Source organism: Macaca thibetana, chromosome 13 (assembly GCF_024542745.1).
Source record: "Macaca thibetana thibetana isolate TM-01 chromosome 13, ASM2454274v1, whole genome shotgun sequence".
NCBI lineage: Eukaryota > Metazoa > Chordata > Mammalia > Primates > Cercopithecidae > Macaca > Macaca thibetana.
In genome coordinates this window covers 29,503,570-29,526,837 of record NC_065590.1, presented here as the reverse complement: position 1 = coordinate 29,526,837, position 23,268 = coordinate 29,503,570, and the positions used below count along the sequence as shown (strand labels likewise).

Sequence of the window (23,268 nt, the reverse complement as noted above, 5' to 3'; positions counted from 1 at the left end):
AATTATTACACGGTGCTCCATCCCTGAGCATATGCTCTTGACTTATTTTGAATCACAGAGACTGAAATAAGACGTGGGTTGTCCTAATTTACTAATAATTCTGTGCTCAAAAATTTTCAGTGATTCTCCATTTTTTGCAGAGAAAAAGACAAAATCCTCTTATGCCTATTTGGCCCTTCAAAAGCCAGTGTCCCCTCAATGTCTTTTTCACTTTCTACTTTTCTTCATTCTATCCCAGCAACACTACTCCCTTGCTGTTACTAGACCATAGCAGGCACACTCAAATATTTGGACTTGCTGTTCTTCCAGCCTGAGTTGTTTTCTCCTGAGTCATGCATATGACTTTGCACAAAGTCACTTTCTTAAAGAGATCTTCACTATCTATCTTGTTTCAATTTAAACCAAGCCACCTCTGTGTACTCCTTCTCCTCTGACCAACTTTATTTATCTCCATAGCATTTTCCAGCTTCCACTATACAATGGCATTTACTTACTGTGGCTAACAGACTTTCAAGGTGGTCCTAGGATCCCTGCCTCCTGATGTTCACTTATTCTTCATGTTTATTGCTTATATATTTCTGCTAGATTATAAGTTTCACAAAGGCATTTTTAAGTCTTCTTTATTTACTCATATATATTGGGTACTTAGAATAGTACCCAATATTTACTATTAGTATATTCTAATAGTACTATTCTAAGTACCCAATATATTGTAGACACAATAAATATTTGTCACGTGAGTGAACACATAAATACATTATTTTCGTCTGTCCTGTCAGCGGATTTATCTATTTATTTTCTTTGGCTTACTGCCTATGCTGTGATTACAAACATTTGAGGCCAAAGTTAATTCCAAGACTCATGTTCTTGGTTAAAGAAATTAATGGCTAAGAAACATTAATGCTGTGTCAATAGAAGGTTCCATAGTTTGGCATGTGTTATATACAGTTGTCCCTCAGTAGCTATGAGGGATTGGTTCCAGAACTTCTCACCGATACTAAAATCCATGGATGTTCATGTCCCTTATACAAAACAGCATAGTATTTGCATACAGCCCACACAAATATTCTCAAATACTTTTAATCATCTCTAGATTACTTACAATACTTAACACATTGTAAGTGCTATGTAAATAGATGCTAGTTGTTATACTGTATTGCTTAGGAAACAATGACAAGAAAAAAGTCTATACATGTTCGATAGAGCTGAAATTTATTTTTGAATAATTTTGATCCACAGTTAGTTGAATCCATGATGTAAAAAATCATAGATGCATACAGAGGGCTGACTGTATTTTGTTTGGGGTTATTACTAATTTATGAATTTCCATTTTCCACAGTACCTAGTATGGACATTACATAATAAAGTTGTGTGGGTTTCAAATAAAAGCATGTAAGATTTTACAAGGGAGCTTCAAGAAAAAGAAAAGAAAAGAAAAACTAGGATTAATCACGCTTGCCCAAGTTTCTTCCAGAATTACAAAGGAAAGGAACGATTGAGTAACCATAAAAGAAATACAATCAGTAAACATAGAAAGCCGTGCTTGTACTATAGCCCCATTTCACACCTGGGGACAGTTTCTGAAGGTGGGAATCTGGGTGCAGCTTAACTGAGTGTCTGCACTTGACTTTTCTCCAAAGGCTGGGATGAAGGTGTTGGCTGGTGTTTGTCATTAGAATCAACCCAAGGGTCAGCTGTGAAAGGATCTGCTTCCTAGCTCACTCACATCAGTGTTGGCAGGATTCAATTCTTTGTGGGCTGTTCATCTGAGGACCTCAGATCCTCTCTAGCTGTTGCTGGGAGGTCTTCCTCAGTTTCTTGCCATGTGGACCTCACCATAGGGCAGTTTATAACAGAACACATGGATTACCTCAAAGCAAACCAGCAAAGAACTACATAAAGCCAGCAAGACGGAAGTTATGCTCTTTTGGTAAGGTAACCTAGGAAGTGACATTCAATCACTTTTGTCAAATTCTATTCATTAGAATTGAGTCACTGTCTCTTTCCTTGCCTAACGCAGCCATGGCTCGTGGTCCCAAGAAGCATCTGAAGCGGGTAGCAGCTCCAAAGCATTGGATGCTGGATAAATTGACCAGTGTGTTTGCTCCTCGTCCATCCACCGGTCCCCACAAGTTGAGAGTGTCTCGCCCTCATCATTTTTCTAAGGAACAGACTTAAGTATGCCCTGACAGGAGATGAAGTAAAGGAGATTTGCATGCAGCAGTTCATTAAGATCGATGGCAAGGTCCGAACTGATATAACCTACCCTGCTGGATTCATGGATGTCATAAGCATTGACAAGATGGGAGAGAATTTCCGTCTGACCTATGACACCAAGTGTTGCTTTGCTGTACATCGTATTACACCTGAGGAGGCTAAGTACAAGTTATGCAAAGTGAGAAAGATCTTTGTGGGCACAAAAGGAATCCCTCATCTGGTGACTCATGATGCCCGCACCATCCGCTACCCTGATCCCCTCATCAAGGTGAATGATATTCAGATTGATTTCGAGACTGGCAAGATTACTGATTTCATCAAGTTCGACACTGGTAACCTGTGTATGGTGACTGAGGTGCCAACCTGGGAAGAATTGGTGTGATCACCAACAGAGAGAGGCACCTTGGATCTTTTGACGTGGTTCACGTGAAAGATGCCAATGGCAACAGCTTTGCCACTCGACTTTCCAACATTTTTGTTATTGGCAAAGGCAGCAAACCATGGATTTCTCTTCCCCGAGGAAAGGGTATCCGCCTCACCATTGCTGAAGAGAGAGAAAAAAGACTGGCGGCCAAACAGAGCAGTGGGTGAAATGGGTCCCTGGATGACATGTCAGACCTTTGTACGTAATTAAAAATATTGTGGCAGGATTTAAAAAAAAAAAAAAAAAAAAAAAGAATTGAGTCACTGTGTCCAGCCCACACTCAAGCGTATGAGATTACACTAGGGTTTAATTAGTAGGATGTAAGGAATTTAAGGGCAGCTTTACTGTCTGCCCACCACAAGTATAAAGCAAATGAGTGACTATGTTAGTATCATTGGGTATTAAAGTTTGCAGCAGTGAAGAAAGGAGATACAGGTATAAGGTTAAAGAATAAGAAAAAAAGCTATGCATACTGAAATGGAATTGGAAATATGACTCTGTGTGTGTTTGTGTGTGTGTGTGAGATATATATATATATATATATATATATATATGTCTCATATATATACATATGTATTCCCACTTTTGTCCACTGAAAGCGCCTTGAGACTAATGAGCACCTCAAACATCCAAATTGCATTTTCTAAATTACATTTCCTAGTAAAAAAAGACAAGACTCTTTGGAGAAATAGTGGGCTCCAGGCCTGGGCAGGAAATACACAAATTTTACACAAAAATACACAAAATTAGCTTGAAAGAACTTGGTATCGCAGGAAACAAGGCCACTAGATGTATCAAAGAAATTTAGAAACCAAATAGAAAAGTCTTTCACAGATAAAAATATAAGAAAATATGAACATAAATAGAACTAGTAGCTACAGTGAATACAAAGACATAAATTACATTTAAAATTATGAGTTATTATGTCTCCTCTAAGGAAAGCTTGATAACTAATTGGTCATTTGGGAAACTGATAAATAAAGGAAAAGAATCAAACATATCCTGCTTTTCATATATACATCTTAAGATAACCCAGTGGTTCTCAACTGGGTTTTTTTATCTTTGCCCCGAGGGGTCATTGGCAATGTCTTAGAGATCTTTTTGGTTGTCAAATCTAGGGAAATGCGTTACTGCCATCTAGAAGGAAGAGTCCAGACACATGACTGAATATCCTACAATGCACAGAACAATTCCTCATGACAAAGAATTATCTAGTCCAAAATCATCAATAGCACCAGGGTTGAGAAATCTTGAGGTAACCAAATACAATCATGCAATGAATAATGATATTTTGGTCAACAATGGACCACATATACAACAGGGGTCTTATAAGCCTATAATACTGTGTTTTTACTGTAACTATTCTATGTTTAGGTATGTTTAGATACAAAAATACTTACCATTGTGTTATAATTGTCTAGTGTTCAGTAGACTGACATGCTGGGCAGGTTTGTAACCTATATCGTATAGCCTATTATACCGTAGAGCCTATGCATGCGGTGGGCTGTGCCATCTAGGTTTATGTAAGTATATACTTTATGATGTTTGAACAAAGACGAAATCATCTATTGATGCATTTCTTAGAATGGATCCTCATTGTTATGCAGTGCATGACTGTAGTTGAAGAGATAAAGTTTTTCTTTGTGCAAGCATTCCAGTTAATAAAACTAGAAATGTTTAAAGTAAAATACCACTTTTTGTAATCTCTATAAAAGGTGGATTTTGGCATTGATTATTATGACTGTTAATACTACATAAACATGAAAGAGCAAAACACCATATACATCATATTCTTGTCGATAAATAGCATACATGTCTGATGGAGAAATGTAATAAATGGTACCAACAAGTTGCAATTTGTTAAATCCATACTTTAAGATACTCTACTGGAAAGATGTCACAGTTTCTTCAAGAAATAAATTGCAAACAAGTAATATGAGGCAATGTGACACATCAACCATTTGCAAGAGATGGAATGCATTTGCTTTCTTATTGATATAATAAGCAGAAAACAATTTATGAAACCATAGAAATGTAAAAAAATAGAATATTTGATTATGATATTATGAAATTATTTAGAATCTTCTAGGCCTGATGATGATATAGTGTTTATTTAGTGTTTATTTTTTTTTAAAAGCATTCTCCTGTTTCTAAGATACAGACTAAAATTGTTGCAGGAATATGGTATGATGTTGGTAGCTGGTTCAAAATAATCTAGAGTGAAAAAAGAAGAAAGCATAGAATATATGTAAAACAATTGGAATTTATCATATGGCATTCTCTTTATTGTATGTTTTCAAAATTTGGCATAATAAAAGTTTTTAAAGTTTACAAGTTTCTATTTAACCCCTACTGTAGTCATATTAAGAGAAAAAACATATAATGTAATGGTAACAAAATATTCCATAACATATATCAACTTGACACAAACCTTAGGATTACTTGCTTTAATGTGGAATTTTAATCATATTGTATGTAATTTTAAATATTAATTTTTTAATGTTCTCTTTAGATTGAAATTTTTTCAGCATTACTCATTTTAAGAGTCATTTTGTTGCTAGATAATGGCCCATAAAATAAGTATAACTTGTTTAATTTACTTTTCATTACCTACTTACCATTTAATTTTTTTCTACTTTTCAGTGTTATAAATATTATCAAAATAAATACTTTTTGCAAGTAATTTTTTTAACCAAACTCATTTATTTTAGGGCTCACCGGTCTTTTATAAATCCATCTCTTTGGAATAATTCCCAGAATTTAAATAACTGAATATAAGGTCTCATCATTCTAAATATTATTGATACATGAAGACAAATCACTCTCTGTAGATATGAAAAATGCATTTGGTAACAAAACATTACACCTTCTGTAACAATTACCTAAACAGGGAGTGCTTTGTTTATCTTACATAATGAAAAGCTCAGGGCTAGTATCATGGCACCATAGTGTCATCAGTAACAAGTCCCTTCTATCCTTTCTGCCATCTCTAATGCTACCGATGGTCATGATTGGTTGCTGAAGCACCATATCTAAGGACCAGACTGGACTAGGATGGAAGGGGAAAAACTTTATTTCAAAGCATTATCTTTCTATGTAGATAGGCAGCTAATTCCTGAAAGACTTCCAATTTTTCAACAGTCAGAATTGTGTTGCAAAGTCATGCCTGACTAGAAGGTATGTAGGAAAATATGAGTTTCATTTTCTAATCTGCATAAAAAAGATAAGGTAGATGAAAATGGATCCCAAGTGAGCCAATTCACAGTACGTGAGCCTGGGTTCAGGAATCCCAAAGTGCAAATGACAACCAGTCTTTTGTACAATCCTTCACATTCCACTTAATAATTACATGTAAAATGCTATATTGTTTTTCAGCTATATTCATTAAGCTGCCAGTTATAATTTTGTATCTTTATTCATTTTATTATTTATTTTCTAAATTACCTATACATGTGTTTGTCATTACCTAACTAGGTAATTTTTAAACCATTTATATCAACAACTTTATGGGTGGCAGATGTTACCGTGCTTAGAGGACTGAGAGGTCAGAATCTGAAACTAAGTTGTCTGTTTATTTGTTAATGCTCAAGCTCTTAGCAATCATGCAAACTTGACATACTCCTGGGCATATAGCAAGTGTTCTGTACATTTCAGTTTATTGTTATTTTTGTTGTTTTTGACACCAGAAGCAATCACTAGAAAACTGAATTTTTAGGAAAAAAAAATAGTCTTCAAAATAATGTTTTCTATTCATCCTCCACGGAAAGAACTTTAGTTCTGGATATATTTTCCTGCTTTTTGGCGTTCGCGAGTTTTTCATAATATACTCCATTATACAGTGAACTGATGAGCTCAGAAAATACCGCGTAAACTCTTCAGTTTTAAAGTGTTAATAATAGACACGAAGTATCATCATTCTCCTGTAGAACAGTTTGATTTTTAACCAAAACCACTTCCTTATTCCAATGGAATGCATATTTTGCAATTTGATGTCTTTGTTAGCAACTTTCTGATGGATGAACTATTTTAGCAAAGGACAATTTCCAGAAACCATCAAGTAACACTTTAGTGATGATTGTACAATTTGCCATAGCAGTTCATATAAACTTCTTGAGGGTATTTAACTAAAAATGAGTCAGAACAAACAAGTATTTTGAAGATTTGCTTCAAACTTGAGGAAATTCCAGTCTTAATCACATATACACTCCTGCTGGAGGTTATACTATATTTGGCTATAGACCCAGGGATACTTATACATGACAAAGGGAAGTGTTAATGAGCCCATTATTAGTGTTAGTTGTTTTTATTAAAATATCTCAAAGCTCCAGGAGGTGAACTAATATATTCTTTTTATTTTAGATGCTTGATGTTTTAAGTGGAATATGAAACATCTTTGAATCACAGTGGCAGATTCTTGAGGATGATTAAGCATGGTGTCTATTAAAAAACTATTCCAATTACCAAAAAGACCTGTGCTAAATAAAACTACACTCACGGAGTGAGGAATTTGGTATTTAACAATCTTTAAAGATTTTAATTTATATTCCTTAAGTTTTACTTCTATATTTTATTCGTTTAAAGTAAAGCTAACATCTGAAAATTAAGGACCAATTTAGAGACTTTCCAGTTTCAAAGACAAGTTTCTTCTAAGAGCTCTCTGTAGTTAGTCTCTCAATTTTCTGACTTTTTACACATTTCTCAGACTAGTCATTAATTTAATCTATTATTCTACTTCCAAATGTCTCATGATTATCACCAAACACATTTTTCTAAATCCACTGGATATTTTCCAACCATCTTAATACTTGGCTCCTAAGTAGCATTTACTTTTGTTAGCCTGGACCTGTATTTACCTTGGCTTCCTTGTCCTGTATCTTTTGTGTTTCTTGTCTTATGTTAGGCAATCCATTTTCTGCCTCGTTTGGAATCTTACCTTCTCTACTGATTTGAATTCCTCAAGGCTGCCTCTAAAGATTGTCTTCTTTTCATCCTATAATATTTCCCTAGGTAATCATATATGTAGCAATTGACACCTATAAGTGGATTAACAAGAAATTGATATCTCAAGGCCAGATCTTACTTTTAGCCCCAGATATGTATACCGGTTGCCTCCTTGACAAAGTCTTTTGGATATCTCAAATCTCTGCATGGTCTATATCCAGATTTCCCTTTAAACCTTGGCTCCACATGTAATAGAACCTGTATGAATCCAGCTTCTAAGTCAGTGATTAAAAGTCAATCCTGGCCAGGCGTGGGAGCTCACACCAGTAATCCTAGCATTTTAGAGAGGCCAAGGCAGATGGATCACTTGAGGTCAGGAATTTGAGACCAGCCTGGTCAACGTGGTGAAACCTTGTCTCTACCAAATAAAAACCAAAAAATTAGCTGGGCGTGGTGGTGCATGCCTGCAGTCCCAGCTACTCAGGAGACTGAGGCAGGAGAATCACCTGAACCTGGGAGGCTGAGTTGCAATGAGCTGAGATCGTGCCACTAGACCACTCCAGCCTGGGCAACAGAGTGAGACTGTCTTAAAAAAAAAAAAAAAAGAAAAAGAAAGAAAGAAAAGAAAAAAGTCATCCCTGATATCCATCTCCGTATTTCCCCTGTCCAATTAATCAAAAATTCTCTTGAATCTACTTGTTAAATGCTACTCTGGCTCATTTACTTCTTAGTATCTTTCACTAACACAAATTTTCTTAGTTCAGCTGCGATTTTGCCTTTTCCCTTAATATCTACAATAGGAACCTAAATCATCTACGTGCATGTACCCCCAGGCTTCCCTGCAATCCATTCTCTGCATTCAGCTAAAGCTATGATTCCATCACATTGATCAGATATTGATATTCCCTGAGCAAAACACCTCCATGCTTTCCTTTCCTTTTAGAAACATTGAAGCACCCCTGCTTACCTTTCATTTCTGCCTTCACTTGGCCCCTCATCCTTACCTGTTTTCCTGAAGCCTTGGGGCCTTCTTTCTCCTCCCCTACTTTGAATCCCTTTTTATTAACTTTCACTTATTCTTCAGATTTCTGCATGCTCTCTGTCTCTCCTTTTTTCTCTCTCTCCCTGTGTATGTGAGTACATAATATGTACACACACAGAGAAGCTGTATGCACACACATATACACACACACACACAGAGAGAGAGAAGGAAAGAGAGAGAGAGAGAGAAAGAGAGAGAGAGAGAGAAGAAAAGAGAGAGAGAGAGAGAAGGAAAGAGAGAGAGAGAGAGAAAAAGAAATCTCTCCACAGTGACAAATGTGTATTTTCTTATAAGGCTATGGATGGCTACCTGTATTCACCTTTATTCTTTAAGCTAGGGTTGTGACTATGTCTGGCTTTATTTATTTATTTATTTATTTGATGGAGTCTTGCTCTTTTGCCAGACTAGAGCACAGTGGTGCAATCTCCACTCACTGCAACCTCGGTCTCCCGGGTTCAAGTGATTCTCTTGCCTCAGACTCCGGAGTAGCTGGGACTACAGGCATGCACCACCACGCCCAGCTAATTTTTGTATTTTTAGTGGAGATGGGGTTTAATCATGTTGGCCAGGATTATCTTGATCTCTTGACCTCATGATCAGCCCACCTCAGCTTCCCAAAGTGCTGGGATTACAGGCGTGAGCCACCGCACCCGGTCTAGCTTTATTCTTTTCTAGAATATAGCAAAGTGCTTGGGACCTAGTTAATATCTGAGAAAAAATTGTTGAAAAAATAACAAATAAGGACTCAGCCCACAGTGGAGTTATGTATCACTACATTAATTCTACTTTCATGTATATATTTATGCTTTACCAAATTAAAGTATTTTTCTCTATAAGGACATGTTTGCTAAGTGAAAAGGAGTGTAGATTTGAATGTACACAAACGCATGTAACAATGATTTATCAGCACAGAGAAAACTCTCATTTATTGAGAGTTCAAAGCCAAAAGTTTCAGAGCAATATGAGTTTTGCAAATTAATCTTCCATGTGAAGCAGATATGTAGTTGAGTTGTTGATTTAACATGTATTTTCACCTTAAAGTATATGATTTGGCCATCAGCTGGCCATAGAGAAAGAATATGGGAGAACACTGTGGGATTTGGGGACATACAATCTTAGATCTTGTAGCCAAGGCTCTACTGAAGAGTTAAAATTCTTTGCTTATTGATATATAAATCAATATTACTAAATTTAGAATCCAACATACCATAAAACATTTAAAGAAGTGAGGAAGAGTAGCACAAATTTGCCAGCTTTCCCATTTACTAACTCATACAGTTTGGCTGTGTCCTCACCCAAATCTCATCTTGAATTGTAGTTCCCATAAATTTCACATGTCCTGGGAGGGGCCCAGTGGGAGGTAATTGAATCATGGGGGTGGTTACCTCCATGCAACTGTTCTTGTGAGAGTGAGTGAGTTCTCACAAGATCTGATGGTTTTATAAGGGGTTTTCCCCACTTTTGCTTGACACTTCTCCTTCCTGCCACCACGTGAAGAAGGATGTGTTTCCTTCCCTGTCATGACTATCAGTTTTCCGAGGCCTCTTCAGTCATGAGGAACTATGAGTCAATTAAACCTGTTTCCTTTATAAATTACCCAGTCTTGGGCAGTTCTTTGTAGAAGCATGAGAATGGACTGACACACCAACTACAGACACTAAAAATACCCACATTCCTTGTCCAATAACCACATCATCAGTAGAAACAGGATATATTAACACACACAAAAATCAGAAGGACATTAGGATAGACATGGCAATTACATAAATGTAACTTTTTGTTAAACTGTGGTTAATGTTCTCATTTTTATCATTTCACTTTGACCTGGCAAAAGTGCCATCAGGAGATTGCCCCTGTTCCATAATTTTATATTTAAGAATCACTCATTTAATGTGAGAAGGACTCTTAGCCTACAGTGGAATATTGCCTTTTCCCATTCTCAGTAATATTTTTTAAAAGTTCATTTTTTTAGATATAGGCTCTAAATAATTTTAGTATCAATTGGATAACTGTTTAAAACTTAGAAGAAAAGTTGAAGTTTCCCTGTGTATTGTCAATAGAAAACACAGATAAGGCCATTCATTAATGGAAGAATAAGAACAGTAAATGGTGAATATAACTATTGCATGCTCTTAAGTAAATTTTCATTATTGAGACTGTTAAAAAAGCAAATAAAGTTTAATTGCCTTGTGATTAAGTAGAATCCTTTTAATGTCTTTGAATTCATCGGTATATCCCAAGACTCTGGTCTACTTTTAAGCACATAGTGTGCTGCTTAACAAATACCTATTGATCACTGTCAATGAGGAGTAGACACAATTAGAAGAAAAAGAACAGAGCTAAATTAATCCTTTACTGGGTGGGAAAGTTTAACAATGTCATTCCCTGGGTTTGACAGTAATTTTATTTAAAGATTTTTATAAATAACCTAAAAGTGGGAGTACACAGTAAATTATCCAAGCTATTCTAAGCAAAGGAATGCTGAATCAGTGGGAGTAAAGTGCAGGAAGAACTCATGGAGCTGTGTAGGGTAAGACAAATGGCAATTGAGCTCCAGTGTGAGCAAGTGTGAAATAAAGCATTTAAAGAACAACTCAAGATACAGAATAATAGATTATAAGGTATCATTTATGACCCAGGAAAATTATCTAAGAATTACAATATGCTCTTTCACTCAAAAAGCAATCTCACTCCTAAATATATATCCAAAGAAAAAGAAATTGGTATGTTTAAAAGACTCCTGCACTCCCATGATTTTGCAGCATTATTCACCGTAGCCAAGACACAGAATCAACCTAAGTGTCCATCAACAGATGAGTGGACAAAGGAAATGTGGTACACATACACAATGGAATACTACTCAGCCTTAAAAAAGAAAAAAAAAGCCTGTCATTTACATCAACATAGATAAACCTGGAGAATATCACTTTAAATGAAATAAGCCAGGCACAGAAAGACAAATACCACATGATTTCACTTTATGTGTATGTGGAATCAGAAAAAGTCGAACTCATAGAAGTAGAGAGTGGAATGGCTGTTATCAGGAGCTGGGACAGAAAGAAGGGGTAGGGGAGATATTGATCAAAGGATATAAAATTTCTATCGAGATAGGAGGAGTTAATTCAAGAAATCTGCAGGGTGAGGTGGCTCATGCCTGTAATCGCAGCACTTTGGGAGGCCGAAGCGAGTGGATTGCTTTAGGTCAGGAGTTCGAGACTAGCCTGACCAACATGGTGAAGCCCTATCTCTACTAAAAATACAAAAATTAGCCAGGCATGGTGGCACATGCCTGTAATTCCAAATACTCGGGAGGCTGAATCAGGGGAATCACTGCTTGGACCCAGGAGGCGGAGGTTGCAGTGAACTGTGATTCTGCCACTGCACTCCAGCAGCCTGGGCAGCAGAGTAAGGCTGTGTCTAAAAACAAACAAACAAACAAAAAAACCGCTGTCTTAAAACATGGTGACTAGAGTCAATAATAATATATTGTATTCTTGAAACATGCAAGAGTGGATCTTGTTTTCACCACAAAAATAATTACAATGTGAGGTGATGCATATGTTAATTAGCTAGCTTTAGTTATTCCACAATGTATACATACTTTAAAACATTATGTTGTACACAATAAATACATATATTTTTATCTGTCAATTTAAAAATGGCCTTATATCCCATATAATCATTTAAAAACTAGGTAGCCTCTTAACCTTTTAAAATTAGCCTCTTTCTTATTCCATTCTGGCTTATAATAAGACATTATAATAAGATATAATAAGACAGCATGCAATGATTAATTTTAGAATTACCTTGACTGGATTGGGCCGGGTGCAGTGTCTCACGCCTGTAATCCCAGAACTTTGGGAGGCCGAGGCGGGAGGATCACCTGACGTCAGGAGTTCGAGACCAGCCTGACCAACATGGAGAAACCCTGTCTCTACTAAAAATACAATATTAGCCGGGCATGGTGGCACATGCCTGTAATCCCAGCTACTCAGGAGGCTGAGGCAGGAGAATCGCTTGAACCCAGGAGAAAGGTTGTGGTGAGCTGAGATCGTGCCATTGCACTCCAGCCTGGGCAACAACAGTGAAACTCTGTCTCAATAAAATAAAATAAAATAAAATAAAATAAAGAACTTGACTGGATTAAGAGATACCTAGATAGCTGTAAAGCATTATTTTAAGGTGTATCTGTGAAGGTGTTTCCAGAGGATATTGTCATGTCAGAGGACTGAGTGGGGGAAGATCTGCTCTCAGTGGAGGCAGGCACCATCCAATCAGATGGGGACCCAGATAAAACAAAAAGTCAGAGGAAAGGCCAACTTACTATATTTTCTGGATCCGGGACACCTTTTCTTTCTCCAGCCATTGGACATCTGAACTCTAGGTTTTCTGGCCTTTGGACTCTGGAACTTGCAATGAACAGCCCTCCAGCACCTCAGATCTTCTGTCTAGGACTGAGAGTTGCAACATTGGTTTCCCCTGGTTCTTCGGCTTGACGACAGCCGTAGTGAGACTTCTCGACCTCCATAACTGCATGAGCCAATTCTCCTAATAAATCTTCTTGTCTATCTCTATCTATGCATGCTTTTGATTTTGTCTTTCTATAGAACCCTGACTAATATAGAAATAAATTTCTATAAATAATAGAAATATTTTTTTGCTCACAGTTCTGGAAGCTGGAAAGTACAAAATCAAGACAGGGTGAACAAGCTCCCCAAAGCCTCTGTTATAAAGGCAATAATCCCATTCATGAGGGCTCCATGCTCAAACCTAATCACATCCCACAAAACTCAACTTCTTTATACTATCACATTCAGGATGAGGTTTCAAAATAAAATTTTGGGAGAACACAAACATTCAGACCATAGAATTCTGCCCCTGGCTCCCCAAAATTCTCACATGCAAAATGCATCCACACCATCCCAAAAGCTCCAAATGTTATGACTCACTCCAGCATCAACTCAAAAGTCTAAAGTCCAGAGTCTCATTTAAATATCTAAATCAGATATGGATGACACATGGGGTGTGATTTATTCTGAGGCCAATTGCTTTCTACCTGGGAATCTGTGAAATCAAATAACTTACGTGCTTCCAAAATATGATGGTGAGGAAGGCGGAGGGTAGATATTTCGCAATTCTAAAATGCAGAAATCAGAACTAAGAAATTGATAATTGGGGCCAGACGTGATGGCTCATGCCTGTAATCCCAGCACTTTGGGAGGCTGAGGAGGGCGGATCACGAGGTCAAGAGATCGAGACCATCATGGCCAACATGGGGAAACCCCATCTCTACTAAAAATACAAAAATTAGCCAGGCATGGTGGCATATGCCTGTAGTCCCAGCTACTTGAGAGGCTGAGGCAGAAGAATCGCTTGAACCCAGGAGGCAGAGGTTGCAGTGAGCCGAGATAGCGCCACTGCACTCCAGCCAGGCAACAGAGTGAGACTTTGTCTCAAAAAAAAAAAAAAAAAAAAAAAAAAAAAAAAAAAAAAAAGAAATGGGTAATATTGGTATCAAGTAAGTTCAAAACCCAAGTCCAACAGGGCAGACAACATTATATCTTAAAGCCTGAGAATAATCTTTGACTCAATTTCTTGCTTTCAGGATACACTGGGTTGTGTTCCCAAAGCTCCACATAGCCCTGGGCTTTCCTGGGTGCAACCCACGCAGCAGCTCTCATGGTTAAGGATTCCTCACCTCTTGACACTTACATCATCGATTAGCTTTCAACATATTAATTTGGCAACACAAACATTCAGACCAAAGCAGTAACTATGATTATGTCAAATAATTGTGGAAATGCATATTTTTGGCAAATTTTATATGATAAATCCTTTAAATATATATTGTTTATTAAACTTTAGAAAAACAGGTTTATCTCATTCATTCAATTCAGAGAAAATGTCTGCATTGCCAAAAGCCAGTCATAGACATATGGGATACAACAGTCTCACTACTGAATTCTAATTACACAGTTAAAGAGATAGCTAAGAGATAAGTATACATTTAAGTATACATACATGTATACATATTTAGAGAGCTAGAGATAGGAAAAGATATTACATACATATATGTGTGTATATGTTATATGTGTGTATATAGATATAGGTATATGCAAACACCCAAACACATGTATACCCCAAGAAAGCTTTGGTAAAAAGAGTCAGAGTCCTGTTTCAGTCTAGCTGAAACAGATATGCAAACAAGAGATACGTAAACAGGATAAAGTAAGACTTCTCCTTTCAATACTTCTTACTAAGACTTTCTTTGCTTTGCTTTTTGGAGTCTACTTTACAAAGCACTCTCCAAACTGTCTCTTTGTTTGATTCCCTGGAGATCTTTACATCTTCTGCCAGTGAAAAGATGATGGCTGAGTGAGCATTGTGCCTTTCTTCTCTGAAATGGGAGAAGGGCAATTGTGAAAGACAAGGCAGAAAAAACAATCTACAGCTTTTAGACAGTTTTCAGGTAGGTTAGTTTTAAGAAATAGCACATGTGGATCTGTAAATTAAATTTCTTAAAATTATACATTCCCTTGTAACCCCAAGCCTTCTTACTGTACCAACAGGTAAAAACATTCAGTTGTTTGAAGGCTGCTGCCCTGAAGAAGAACTGGAGCAGAACTGCCCATTTATTTCTTTAAAAATGAAAATAGGAGGGAATAGATGAACAAAAAGTTATGAGGGCAGTATGAGGAAGATAGGATGTACAGAGAGGCTATAATATTATATTTTGAGAAAAAAGAAGTGGGAAAGATCAAACAGAATTAACAATAACACTTTAAAATCTGAACGGACTGCCAAGCTCAGAGAAAGTTTATCTTCCATCTCAACCTTGCACCAAAATTAACAAATCTAAAACTGACTAGATCTTTAAAAGTCAAACACTATATCTATTAAGTTTGCTAGTTATGAAGTAGAGTGTGTAGTAAAGCAAGATGATATACTTATCGGGTAATATTCTGATATGTTTAGCTATTCATTTTCCATTCTTCATTACCATATGACCTTAGGCCATTTTACCACCAATTAAGGGAAGCCATAACAGATATTGAAAAAAAAAAAAAAAAAGGATTTCTTGGCTTTTGAGTTTTTAAGGGTTGAAGTCCTAACACAAACAACAGGAGTGGAAGGAAAATTCACAAGCCACTGGGATGGTGCAGAATGAGTAGATAAACCTCTCTCCACCAATCTTTGAGCTGGGTCATGAGAAGCATCAGAGAGAAGAGCAGAAAAATTAATTCAGTTTAGGAATAGTCTCTGATGACTTTCTGTCTTGCATTTTAACCCATCTGAGCTTCATGCACAGAGGAACAATAGAATCTCTAGAACCTCTAGAAAAGTTTTGGGATTCGAGAGCAGAGGATATCTGAGCCCACAAAACCATGCGGTTCTAGACTTCCCAACATGTAAGTCGTTGTAGCAATAAAGTAGACATAATTGTCCACTGGGTCTAGATGTGAGATTGCCCTACTGAGTTTCCCACAGTGACAAAATTAAGATAATATCCAAAAGATCCCTATGGAGATCTTAGAGCTATAGACAGTGACATCAGGGTTAGGATGTTGAAAAGAAAGAATCATGTGTGTGGACTCTTTTTATCAGATCCCCAATTGGAAAAAAAAATACGTTTTCCACATGTCAGAGCAGAATGGCTCTTACTGAATAGGAACTAGGAAAATAAAGATGCTGCAAAAGATGCCAAAACAGGTCAGTAGTGACCAGGAACCCAGCCACCTTTCAAAGGCTTTGATGTGAGTCAGAAACTTATATGCAACTTTGGAAACAAAGGGAGAAAATAATAACACTTATCTGTTAAAAAAAAAACAAAAAACTAATGGATTGAGTTTATTAACAAATGGCTAATTTTCTTTTAACAATAGTCTTAAAAGAGCTGGTGGCAGAAATTAATTAGAGTTTTGCAAAAAAGTTACACATTTTGCACATCACAATTGATACATCTTAATAACCATTAGTACATAAAATTAACATAATAGCTGTAATTTATGGAGAACTTACTCTCCAGGTTTGCTGTTCATTACTTTGCATGTATTATTTTATCTTCTAAACAACCCCATAATTTAGAAATTGTTTTACAGCATTTTCATTTTAAAAGTCAGTAAAGCATAGTGATTTGCCCAAGGTTACCAAGCCAATAGATGGTAAAATCAGGAATAAAATTCAAATATATTCACACCAATTATCCTACCCCTAGTAATTATACCAAATAACTATAAGCATAAAGATGGATAGTGATGTTGGTAAGTTTATCTGTAAACTGTAGCTATATTGAAGGTTGTATTTCCATCTCCTACTTTACAGGACCTAGTCATCCAGTTTTAGGGATTCTCAGTGGTCACTATTGATATCTTGGGTCAAACAATTTTTTTGTTCTCAATTGTTTGTCCTGTGCATTGTAGGATGTTTAGCAACATGCCTAGCCTCCCTCTGCCCACTAGATGCCAGTAGAACTCCCACCCCAACTTGTGATGACAACAAAATCTCTATGGCAAAATTTTCCCTGGGGCGCAAAAGAGCCCCTGGTTGAGAAGCACTAGGTTACATTTAGAGTGACTGAGTGGCTACGCAAAGCCATTTTTCTTTACCCAATGTCGTGATTCTGTTTTTGAGATTTGTTGTGATCTTGTAACTGATGTTGAAGACTTGAATCCAACTAATTAGAGGAATTGAAGCTATATCTACAATTCATGAAAAGAAACTGCATCATGAGACATATTTTAAAGTTTTATTACTCAGCTATTCCTTAAAGAAATTGCTGTATTGCTCAGCTAAACATTCTTAGGTCAATTATCCCATCTGTGCATATTATTTCATTTATTACATGAAGCTCCCAATATCCAATTTATATAATATGATTATAATGATAAAATTAAACAATAAACCCAACATTTGTTTAAAGGTCACACAAAGTCATACCAATATGGGTGAATGGTGACCAAGAACCCAGCCACCTTTCATAGGCTTTGATGTGAGTAAGACAAATTCATGAAAGTTTGGAAATAAAGAGTGAAATAATACCTCTTAATCTGTTAAGAAACTACAACACACAGGACAGCCCAAAACGTTGCTCAACTCGAGACGTTAATAGTGGCAAGGCTGAGAATCTCTAAAGCTGGATGACTAGGTCCTCTAAGGTAGGAGGTGGACACAAAACCTTCATATAGCTTCAGTTATATATTCATTCATCAATATCTTTACCCTCCTTACATTCATGAAGTGCTCCTGCAAATCCAGGACTCTAAAACTTTTACGTAGACCATACTGCAAGGGAAAAAAATATCAAGGATCAATGGCATAATTAGATAATTATTGATTCATTTCTTCATTCAGTTTTAATTCATTTATATCATTCACATGAGCATCCATCCCTAGATAATTTTGACTCTCCATTTATGTAGAAATACATATGAATAGGAGAGACATTGACAGGTTCAAACAAAATAGAGTGTTGTAAGAAAACATATTAAAAGAAGTACCAAAATTATTTAATCATATATTTATAATACATGCTGCATATTCTTATAGGACTGTGAGAAAAAATGTCTAAAACAATAACAAAATCATTAATAGACTATACACATTCAAATCAAGTCTAGTACGTTACGTGGTGGTGAGGTTACAATACTAAACATGACATATAACTTGAACTTCTAGGGATGCTAAGCTGATGATGGCTAGAATCCTAAATACAGAAAATCATCTGTCTTTGAATGGTAATGCTAAGGTTGTTTGATCATAATATAAGTTTAATTAAATTAATTATATATGATATCTTATAATTATATATAATTGCTATAATTTATATTATATAATTTATATAATACAATAAGATTAAATAAAAATTAGATGTCACAGATTGATGTTAGGAGAAAGTAAATTTTGACCAATAGAAAAGGGATTAATTTATTATAGAATCCATTACTGTCATAAATAACGTGCATTGAAACAAATAGATTCTAGAAAGCTTTAGATGATTTAAATGGGTGACAACTCACAATGTATAATCTTTTGATAATGAAATATATTAAAATAAAGAAAAAAGAAGTAAACACATAACCAATACATTAATTTCTGCTATTAGTTCTATAGCTATAAGTAATGATCACATATTTTCTGTGTGTAACATATAAAACTAAAAGGCAATGTTTTATTGGTATAGACAAATTTTTCTTTTACTCTTTCTCTAAACAACTAAAATAACAAAGTATAAGGAGATAGATTTAATGTAGCCCACAGTCCATTCTGAGTACATCTATAATAAGGAATATTTTTATCACCTGAACATCCACATAACATATATATATAAACAAAAATATTAATATAAATAACTGATCTATAAGAACTCTTATGTGTCTGGTTTGTAGGATGAGAAAGAAAAGTATGCTTATCTGTTTTGACAGTGATCTGATTGAAAAGATCCCATGGTATAGTGAATTTGCTAAAAGTAGCCCTTTTAACTAAGATGACCTTTCAATATTGGCCTGTTACATTTCTAGTTAGCGGAATATGATGATTTTTATGAATTTTTGATTAAGCAAGATGTTTAGTATAAAGGAATCAGAAATATCATTGATATTTTTCAACATGAAAATTTGAGCTTATTAAACATACCATTCTGAGAAGGCAAGTATGAGAAATTTTAAATATGCTTTGCATTTCACAACAGCTTCATAATATACAGAGATTCAACCCTCTAATGAACTCTATTTGTTGACTCATGCAAGAAAACAAGGTAATCGCATTATCTCAACCCCACTGATTTTTTAAGCCATGGTGTTAGAAGTATTACACCCTATATTTGAAATGAAATATATTAAAAATAACCAAGTTACTTTGAGGAAATTGGGCATAACCTTTTCATATAAAAGAATGAAATCTCATTGAATTGGAATAAAAGTATATTTCTAGTAGGAACATTTAACTCACTAGATAAATGTAAAACATTAACTTTACTCTGCAAAAGTTATAAAAGTGATTAAAAATAACATAAAAAGTACATTCCAAAAATTAATTGAATCACGTTTGATAGAAAATATAAGGCCAGAATATTTAATGACTATCTAGTTTAGGGTTGTTGTGTTTCTATAGGTTGTTTAAGATTACCTCAGTTCCTTTTTGAATGTTTTTATCTCCTGAATGATGAAAATAAATAAAGACCTATTTGCTGAGTGTGTATAATACACCATTTTTCTCTTAGTTTTTTCCATGTGGGAGGTAAGGAGTAATGAGTAGGGATGATTATCAACAATTAGCATTATACGTTGTAAGTACAGCCTTTCTATATATATCTATCACAAGATTCTTATCAAGCTGTTATGGAGATTTAAACTTGTAATGGGTATCACAATTGTTCTATAAATGGCATCTTGTACTAAATTTCTTTAGATTAAAGATGCTATATTACAGAATTGTAGTGAATATATTCTTATTTCACAGTCTGTAAAATGTTATTTACAAAGTATATCAAAAATATTTACAAACCACATTGCCAAACTATGACATAAATAAAATTTATGTTTTTCAGTAAAGCAGTAAATCAGGTTACAGCTCTGAATTAAAATGTCAAAAATAATCTTGATATAGATTGTATAACACAGAAATTAGTAGAGTAGTAACATGGATTTAAAACTGTTTATATATATATTTTGAAGGTCATATTTTGTGAAGAGGGTGGAAATAATAGTGTGTCTCAAATAGGCTGGAATCTAAAAGCTACATTTTCACTCTTGAATTTTTTTTTTTTTTTTTTTTTTTTTTTTTTTTTTTTTTGAGATAGAGTCTCACTCTGTCACCCAGGCTGGAGTGAAGTGGCGTGATCTCTGCTCACTTCAGGCGCTGCCTCCCAGATTCATGCCATTCTCATGCCTCAGCCTCCCGAGTAGCTGAGACTACAGGCGTCCGCCACCACGCCCGGCTAATTTTTTGTATTTTTAGTAGAGACGTGGTTTCGCCGTGTTAGCCAGGATGGTCTCGATCTCATGACCTCGTGATCTGCCTGCCTCGGCCTCCCAAAGTGCTGGGATTACAGGCATGGGGCACTGCGCCCAGCCTATAATAATTTAAAAAATGTAAATTTAAAATTTCAGAAAATAAGCTAGTTATCAGCATAGGTATATGCAAATACATATCCAATTGTGAACCCATTACATAAAAAACACTGCTTCATTTTAGGAAGCATGGAGCATTTTGCCAAATAAAACCGACTTCTAGTGTGGATACAATCTCAAAACGTTCTGAAAAGCATCAAATACCTTGTTATGGGGGCATACTGCAATTGAACTATACTTAATAACAAAGGTGAACCAAGCTATCCAGCCAATTAAAAAGTTAAGGAATATTCCCACAAGTTATTCAAGACAAAGAGTAACTCAAAACGTCTTTTATAGGCTCTTTAGAAAGTAAGGAACTAAGACAGAGCAGTGTAAAGCTCAAAACCATCAGATTCAGTCTGAAGTGAGGGGAAGCTGAAGACCTTATACTTTCAAGTCTAAGATTCTGCACCTATAAAAGAAGACTAAAACCAGAAGCAAATAAATTAAATCAAATGAAATAATTTCCCACGTACAGCTCATAGAGGTCCTATTACAAATGATTTATAATATTAAATTTTCATATTTTTCTTCTTCCTCCCTTTCTCTTTACTTTCCTTAACTTTCTCTTCCTTCTTCTATCCTATTTTCATCTTATGAAATAAAGTAAGCCGGGCGCGGTGGCTCACGCCTGTAATCCCAGCACTTTGGGGGGCCGAGGCGGGCAGATCACGAGGTCGGGAGATCGAGACGATCCTGGCTAATACGGTGAAACCCCGTCTCTACTAAAAATACAAAAAATTAGCCGGGCATGGTGGTGCGCGCCTGTAGTCCCAGGTACTGGGAGGCTGAGGCAGGAGAATGGCGTGAACCCAGGAGGCGGAGCCTGCAGTGAGCCGAGATGGTGCCACTGCACTCCAGCCTGGGCGACAAAGTGAGACTCCGTCTCAAAAAAAAAAAAAAAAAAAAAAAAAAAAAAAAAAAAAAAAAAAAAAGAAATAAAGTAAAATATGGGCAAAAAAGTCAAATAAGTACATATCTATAGCTTTACTAAAAAAGTCAAATAGGTACATATTTATGCTTTACTGGTTTTTTTTTTCTAACAAGAAAAGCTGAAACTATTAACTCAGTTCAGAAACTTAGGAAAAAAATAACGATTTCTGAGGAAGAAATCAGTACCAAAAAACCTATTGTGTGAGAAAATATTATTGCAAGGATTCCTATTTTCCCAATTTTATTTTCTATTTTCTGTATTTTATTAATCTCTAAATTTAATGCAATAAGAATTAGAGTCCAAATAGGGTTATATTTGAAAGTTAACAGTGTTAATGTGTTAAGAAACATATGAACTTTTTGAAACAGCAAAATAATAATAATTATTATTATTATTATTATAGGTGACGCTACTATACTGTGTCTATCAGGAAGCCAGTATTGTGCCATTTTTCATAAATTATCTCATTTAATCCTCAAAACAAAACCATGTAAAAGGCAATATCATACTGTCATTTTACAGATGAAGTAATTGAGACAGAGGAAATTGAAGCATTGTTTTAAATGTCACAGCTAGTACAAAATGAACCAAGCAACAAGACCCCAGAGACCGTGTCCTTAAAGATTATATTATACACCTAGATTTGCAAAGTGATATCTGTCCTATCAAATAATAAAAGTTATTCTGCATGACAGTAATTACAGTCATGTAGCACTGGCAAAGAAAAGATGGGTGTAATTGAGTAACCTACAAGTAGTCCAAAGAATGTATTAAAAACCGTGTGTGAGAGAGAACACCACATAGGAGTCGAATCGACTGGGAAAAGAAACCAGAAATATATTTATTTCCTAGTGTTTATAAAAATTAAATGTTTGCAGGGAAAATTTTATTCTGAACATAGATCTTTTAGAATGTTAATGCCAAATACATGAAAACTTGGTAGCTTCTGACTTGAAGTTTGTAAATCAGCACCAATTCTGTAGCAATGAATTAATTAACGGATACTGAAATGATTCTTACAAAGGCAGTGTAAATACAATTTAGGCTTTACAGCGATGGTGTTTTGTTTTACCTATTATTTTCAAAACATCAAACTGTGCCAATAAAGAAATTTCCTTTACATAACTGTGCCCTAAAAAATTTCAGATGCCTTAGGAAAATGTAGATATATTTACTTCTCCAGCCACATAAATTTGATTTTGCAGGAAAGAGTGTAATATTTCAATAAAACAATCTTTATTTGTCATTTCACCTATAAATTAAGAGGTCCTCTCCAAAATCCAATGAAGAAATCTTGTCACTGTGCAATTGTACATGTTGTAGCTATTTACATTATTTATTCTTACAAAAATCATTCTCACAATGAACTAAATCTGCTGAAATAGTCTGCCAAAAGAATTTGATTTTGTTAATACATATGCATACTTTAATAAATTGGTATAAAGTCTGTTTAGTGCTGAAACAGTCCCATCACACCTTGAATTGAAGATGATCTGGTATAATTTCTTCAAACTAAATTCTTAGAATTAAAAAAAGACACATCATTACAAACAATCCCCTAGGATGAATGCTCAGTAGAGCAAAGAATGCTTTTTAAAAA

General features: G+C 35.4%; 1 protein-coding gene and 1 pseudogene across 2 annotated transcripts in view; one reads left to right on the top strand and one right to left on the bottom strand.

Moving 5' to 3' along the window:
* The window catches only part of LRRTM4 (leucine rich repeat transmembrane neuronal 4), a 778,525-nt gene that overhangs the window by 667,445 nt on the left and 87,812 nt on the right, over positions 1 to 23,268 (bottom strand). The window lies entirely within an intron of this gene.
* LOC126934121 (40S ribosomal protein S4, X isoform-like) lies at positions 1,769 to 2,869 on the top strand (annotated as a pseudogene). Its single transcript, XR_007718840.1, has one exon. The product of XR_007718840.1 is annotated as a 40S ribosomal protein S4, X isoform-like (transcript).